Source organism: Pristis pectinata, chromosome 5 (assembly GCF_009764475.1).
Source record: "Pristis pectinata isolate sPriPec2 chromosome 5, sPriPec2.1.pri, whole genome shotgun sequence".
Taxonomy (NCBI): domain Eukaryota; kingdom Metazoa; phylum Chordata; class Chondrichthyes; order Rhinopristiformes; family Pristidae; genus Pristis; species Pristis pectinata.
Window position 1 is genome coordinate 81,026,682 of NC_067409.1, and position 6,511 is coordinate 81,033,192.

Sequence of the window (6,511 nt, forward strand, 5' to 3'; positions counted from 1 at the left end):
AGTCATTTTAGGGATTTAACATAGGGATGAATGTGTTAAATCTGAAGTATAGGGAAGCTGTTGTTAATCCGGAGGAAAGGACATGCAGGAAAGGATGTGGGCAGCAGATGTTTGGATGTCCTGACATTTATGGCAAGCAAAGAAAAATCCAAGAGAAATTGTCATCTTCAGATTTGATTATTCCAATTGCATGGAAACTGATTTCTGTCACAGAGGGCTAAGGTTTCAGCAAGTGCTGTAAAGTGTTTGGGATAGAGAGAATAGAAAGTCTCAAACTCAGCTCAAGGTTGAATAAGATATTGAGTTTTGAACAGTCCCGAGAATGTATCTTGCTATAAATATAGTGAGTGACAAAAAAAATGGCTTTGATATTCTAAAGGAAACAGTGGCTCATCTGTGGTTATATTTATGCCCCTAATTTTGGTCACACATACATGTGGAAATGATCTCTATAGTCTATCAGACATCTTAATTCTAACAGCTCTATTGCATCAGTTGTCTGTATTTTGAATGGGCTAACTTGCAATAGAACAGTTCAATACAAAATAAAAGTAAAGACCTCAAACTCAGTAGTTCCCAGTTGCAGCAGCACTTCACGTGTTAAAACAAAAATGATTTTCAATTAAAAATTAGATTCATTTTAAATATATTAAACTGATATAAATTATTTTTAAATTAACAAGATGGAGAAAAAAATACAGACTTATTGTTTCAGTCCAGGCTGGAGTAAGGCAGAAGGCCAGCTGAGAACTGTACCAGGCCCCTGCATCAGCATGACTGAGCTCTGTCTCAGCTCAGTGCTGGGTCCATGGGTGGAGTGGGAGGTCAGACATGCTGGCACCTCCAGCAGACTCCTGTCATCTATGTTAGGATGCTCAGATGCCGTAAGTGGTAATGCACTGATTTGCTAATGGTTTTCCACTAGCTGCAGTCCAGAACACGCCGGACGATTATAACCAATGTCTGAACTGCCCTTTCACTAAATCTCCCACATCAGAGTAGCTGGCGATACAACAAATTGCCCATGTCTTCACTTAATCACAGCAACAACACGTTACTTAAAAAGATTGTATTGACAGGGTTAACCAAGCTGTGGGTATTATAGGCTGGCATTAGTTCACTTATCCTGCCAGTGGGGTTGAGGAATTTGCAGAGGATTTAAGGAACTGTTGCACCTTTCTGGTGCTTTAAAATGCTTGCTGTAGGTAGTTCATGTCACTGGAGCATATTGTGCGGGGACATCACCACTGCCTGCTAGACTCTGAACACAAGAACACAAGAAAATAGGAGCAGGAGTAGGCCACCTGGCCCCGCCAGCCTGCCCCACCGTTCAATATGATCATGGCTGATCTATGCCGGCCTCACTCCTCCTCTGTGCCAGTTCCCCATAACCTTCAATTCTTTGATCTTTCAAATACTTATCTATCTCCACCTTGTCTGATGATCTGGCCTCCACTACCCTCGGGGGCAGAGAATTCCAGAGATTCACTGCCCTCTGAGAGAAGAACTAGTGGGGTTGAGCTCTTGATCTTTGAACATACTTTTCCTCAGTTGGACAAAGACTAATATCTCCATTCACTGAGAGGTGACCCCCGAGGTTTGGAAGCTAATGCAGGTTTCAACATCCCCTGCATTGTCATCCACAGGCCTAACACCATACCCTGGAAACAGGCATACAGTAAGAGATTGCTAGAAAGACAGAGGAAATTATTTAGGAATATTGTCACAGTTTCCTTTTTAAAAAATAGGTAAACCTCAACCGACCCCTGGGAATCCCAAGTCAACATAGAGAAAGATGGCACTGGGATTCTCGAGTTCCTTTGTTGGGAGTCCTGTGTAAGTTAAAGATGGAGCACACCACCTCCCAAGCAATCCACCCATCCGCACTGCACTGTCACATCTGTGGCAGAGCCCACAGTAGCCTCAACCCACAGAACTAGAGCGGAAACAAGCCGTGCGTGATCCCAAGGGTCTACCTCGGAAGAAGGATTCACATACTTTTCTCTAGTTTGTACAGACCTAGCTATTTCAAGTTATGTTGGGGAAAAAAAAACTGCTTTTGCTGGAAATCGGAAATAAAAATAGAAAGTGCTGGAAACACTCAGCAGATCAGGCAACATCTGTAGAGAGAGAAGCCGCGTTAATGTTTTGGGTCAATGACCTTTCATCAATAAAAAGATGTGGGTTTACTTTTTTGCAAGAAAGATTGTTTTCTGCAAAGCAACAACATCTTCGCCTCTTTTGTGTCTGACACTGATGAGAAAATGAAAAGCTAGTTCTTGAGATCCCAGACTCCTTTCTGCCAGAGGATTTGATGTGAAGGTGAATTACTTTTGGCATTGTCTGTCAACAAGAATTTTAAAGTAATATAAAGATCTGGAAATTCAATTGCATGGTACCACATCTATGTGATTTTTTTTCTTCTGGAACTTCTGTGCTTATGATGTTCTAATGCAAGGAGCTTGGACATGGACAGTGGCATTAGATGGGACTTTCATTGATGTGTGTGTAGCCATTCATCCAGGAGCTTGCCTTCACAGAGCATGTGAAACCTCTTTGGTATTACTTAAAGTGGACCTGCCAATGGAGCCCAACACTTGGACCTGACTCCAGCGTGCTCTCAGTTAAAAAAAGTCTTCACACTTGAGCAGCCATCCTTCAGGTCTGTTAACCCATTCTTCCCATCGCTGATTGCAACCCAACCCCTTTAACAACTGGTCACACCCCGTCACCACACCTCTCCCCGGCAACCAATCGTGATCTCAAAGTCACATCCATCTTCAGTCCTCACTAGCCCCGCTCCACTGCATCCCCATTTCCTTCAAGACAAATTCTCAGTCTTCTTCTTTTCCCCAGCTTGCTCCATAGAGGAAACACCTTTGAGCATGGTAAGTGTACGCAACCTTTCCAATTGCACATGATATCTGGGGCCTTGTACACATTGAATTTTGCAGTGACAGGCCCTTAAAGAGAGCAGCTGTTGATCCACTGTGCACAGCATGTTTAATGCTCCTTACTAAGTGTTAAAGAACTTCCAGGCTTGAATTAAATTCCATCAGAATTTACAGTCTACTGAAAACATTTATATAGTACAATGATAATAAGTATTATGGTGGTGATATCAAATTTTTACGACGGGAATCCTTAAGATATTAAAGGCAATTTGACAAAATGAACACTGTAATGGAAATTTTCAAATGATGATTTTAAAAATAATAAGGAATGTTTAGAATAAAAGGTGTTTTGTTTGCTGAAGTGCCTGCATTAATTTAACATTACCATGACCAACATTTTACATGGGAGGCAATAAACATGAATAGTGGATTGATGATTGTGACTTAATTATATAAAGTGTGTTGTTATTTAACTTTCTGATATATTCAGACACAGCCAATAATCTTAATAATTTATGAGCCCATTTATGGAGTTTCTAAGTAGGCAGTTATCATGGCAATGTTTGTGAAACATCAATTTCAGAATTCAGTTCTACTGGTCAATTGCTGAATCCTCTTCAGACGTGTCTTGTTCTTGTTCCTTCAGCATCGTGAACGACTTGCTTCCACTCTGGTTTTGAGGATTCTGAGGTGACTGATGAGCTTCACCACTAAGCAGTCGCATCAGAAGGGAAGGTTCAACCATGTGCTCAAAGGATGTGCCTTCATGACAAAGATGCAACATACCCACCGACTCCTGGAAATTTCTGGTTCATGACTACACCTAGTCATGGCCACGCTCTACACCCAGTGCTGTCCACGTTCTACACCCAGTGCTGTCCACGTTCTACACCCAGTGCTGGCCACGTTATATAGCCAGTGTTGACCACGTTCTAAACCCAGTGCTGACCACGTTCTACACCCAATGCTGACCATGTTCTACTCCCAGTGCTGACCAAGGTCTACACCCTGTCCTGGCCCTGCCTCACTATTCTGCACCAACGCACACACGTAATCCAGCAAATCCTATTCTGGAATCTCTGCACTTCCTCTACATTCACATTCCCTTGCTTCTCTAATGTGTTATCAACAACCAAACCCACCAAATGCTGATTCCAATCCTCAGCTGGGGTTGAAACCGACCACATTCACTAAAAAAAACAACAAATGACATTTTTTATTGTTCTTGTGTGAATGATATGAACCAATCCAAACATTATCTTCCTGATGTGATAGTTTGACAAGAAAGGATGCTTACCTGAAATTTATCCATTTGCTTTTGATTAGCTCTCCCTCTAGATGGCAGGTTGATTTTGCTCACCTTTACAACAGACAAAGATAGCCAGATGCTGCAACTGTTAGTGGATGGCTAGTTTCTGGACTGCCATTGGATAGACTGACAATGAGAAGACAACATCAATGCAACGAACATAACACAGAGATCAGCCTTCTGCTTGTGGCCCAGAGGCATGCAATGCTTGGCAAGTGCACTGAAAGTAGATAGGGGATTACATCTTTGAAGAGGCTGTGTGTATTCACATTTCAAAGGAGTATAACTAATTCAAACATTTTCTTCGTGGATTTGTTCAGTATCGGAGAACTGAAAGCAGATGTTAGAATAGGAAGGAACCTGACAGAATGAAAAATAAATTCATAAACTTCAGATGCTGGAAATCTGAAATAACAACATAAAATGCTGTAAGCGCTCAGCTGGTCAGGCAGAATCTGTGGAAAGAGAAATGGTTAAGGCTTCTAGTCTGACATACATCGTCAGAAGTGGGAAAGAGAATATCAAGTTAGTTTTGATGCAGGGCTTCGACCTGAAACGTTGACAATTCCTTTCCACCCACCTTCCACGTCGACAATTCCTTTCCACCCAGATGCTGCTCGACCTGCTGAGTTCCTCCAGCAGATTGTTTGTTGCTCTGGATTCCAGTGTCTGCAGTCTCTTGTGTCTCAAGTAAGTTTTCAGCAGGAGAGAAGGTCGGGGGGGGGGGGGAGGAGGAATGGGTAGAACAAAAGGAATATGTCTGAAAGGGTGAGATCAAATGGATGAATGAGTGCAGTTACCAGCACCTTAGTTACATTGTCTGTGTAATGTGTTGTAAATGGTGAGGCTATGAACATGCTCATCAGGCCAGACTACAGACAGAATAAGAAAAACAGAGCCAACGCAATAACAGACAGGAATGGCCAGTTCTGATACAGACAGAAAGAGTCAGGTACCTAAAGTTGGAGAATTCAACATCATTTTTCTCTCTTTCCCAAACTGGCCTCAATCGCCACCTCAGAACTCAAACTAAAACTGCAATGGAAGCAAGTAATGCTTTGTCTCGAAAGATGAAAAACACCATGATGCTGGAGGAACTCAGCAGGCCAGGCAGCATCCGTGAAGAAAAGCAGGCAGTCAACGTTTCGGGTCAGGACCCTTCTACAGGACTGAAGATAGGAAAAGGGGACAAGGTGACCATTTTGCAGAACACCTGCGCTCTGTCCGTAACCACGATCTGCATCTCCCCGTTGCCAGTCACTTCAACTCCCCCTCCCACACTATCACTGATATGGCAGTCCTCGGCCTCCTCCACTGCCAGGAGAATTCCAACCGCAAAAAAGTAGAGGAACAGCACATCATTTTCCATCTTGGAACCTTGCAGCCTAATGGCATGAACATTCAATTCTCCCACTTTAGGTAATCCTCACCCCACCCCCCCTTCCCCACAAACCCCACCCCCCCCGCCACTTCTTCTCTTCTTCCCTTTCCTAAACTTTTTTTTCCTCTCTCTTCTTACCTTTGATCCATTCCCCAGTGGGTCTGCTCTCCCCTCCTCTCCCACACCTGCCCATCACTATCTCTTACCTGCATCAACCTATCACTACCTTGTGCCCACCCCACCTGCCCTCTTTTGTCCACCTATCACTGCTCTGCTTTTCCCTCCTATATAGTGGGCTTCCCCTTCTCCTATCTTCAGTCCTGGAGAGGGGTCCTGACCTGAAACATTGACCGCCTGCTTTTCTCCACAGGTGCTGCCTGGCCTGCTGAGTTCCTCCAGCATCATCATGTTTTTCATCTGGATTCCAGCTTCTGCTGTCCTTTGTTTTTCAATCTCAAAAGACAGTGTAAGAACAGAAGCAAGGGACTGTTCTACGAAGATGCTGTTAATGTTACATTTGAGCAATTTTGTACACAGGGCCAAAATTGGATTTGCTGGGATTTTGTGCCTATGCCTGTGGAAGAAAGACATGGACAAGACTGAGTGCAGGATGTGGGCAAGACTGGGTTTAGAACATGATCAGGACTGGGTATAGAACATGGTCATGAGTAAATATCGAATCTGGCCAGGAAGTTGATTTAAGACAGAGACACAAGACACTGCAGATGCTGGAATCTGGAGCAACACACATGATGGAGGAACTCAGCAGGTCAGGCTGCATCTATGGATGGAAAAGGATAGTCAGCATTTCGGGTCGAGAACCTTCATCTGGACTCATTATCAGTTGGGATGAAGGGTCTTGACCCAAAACATTTTTTTCCATAGATGCTGCAAGACCCACTGAGTTTCTCCAGCATCTTGTGTGTT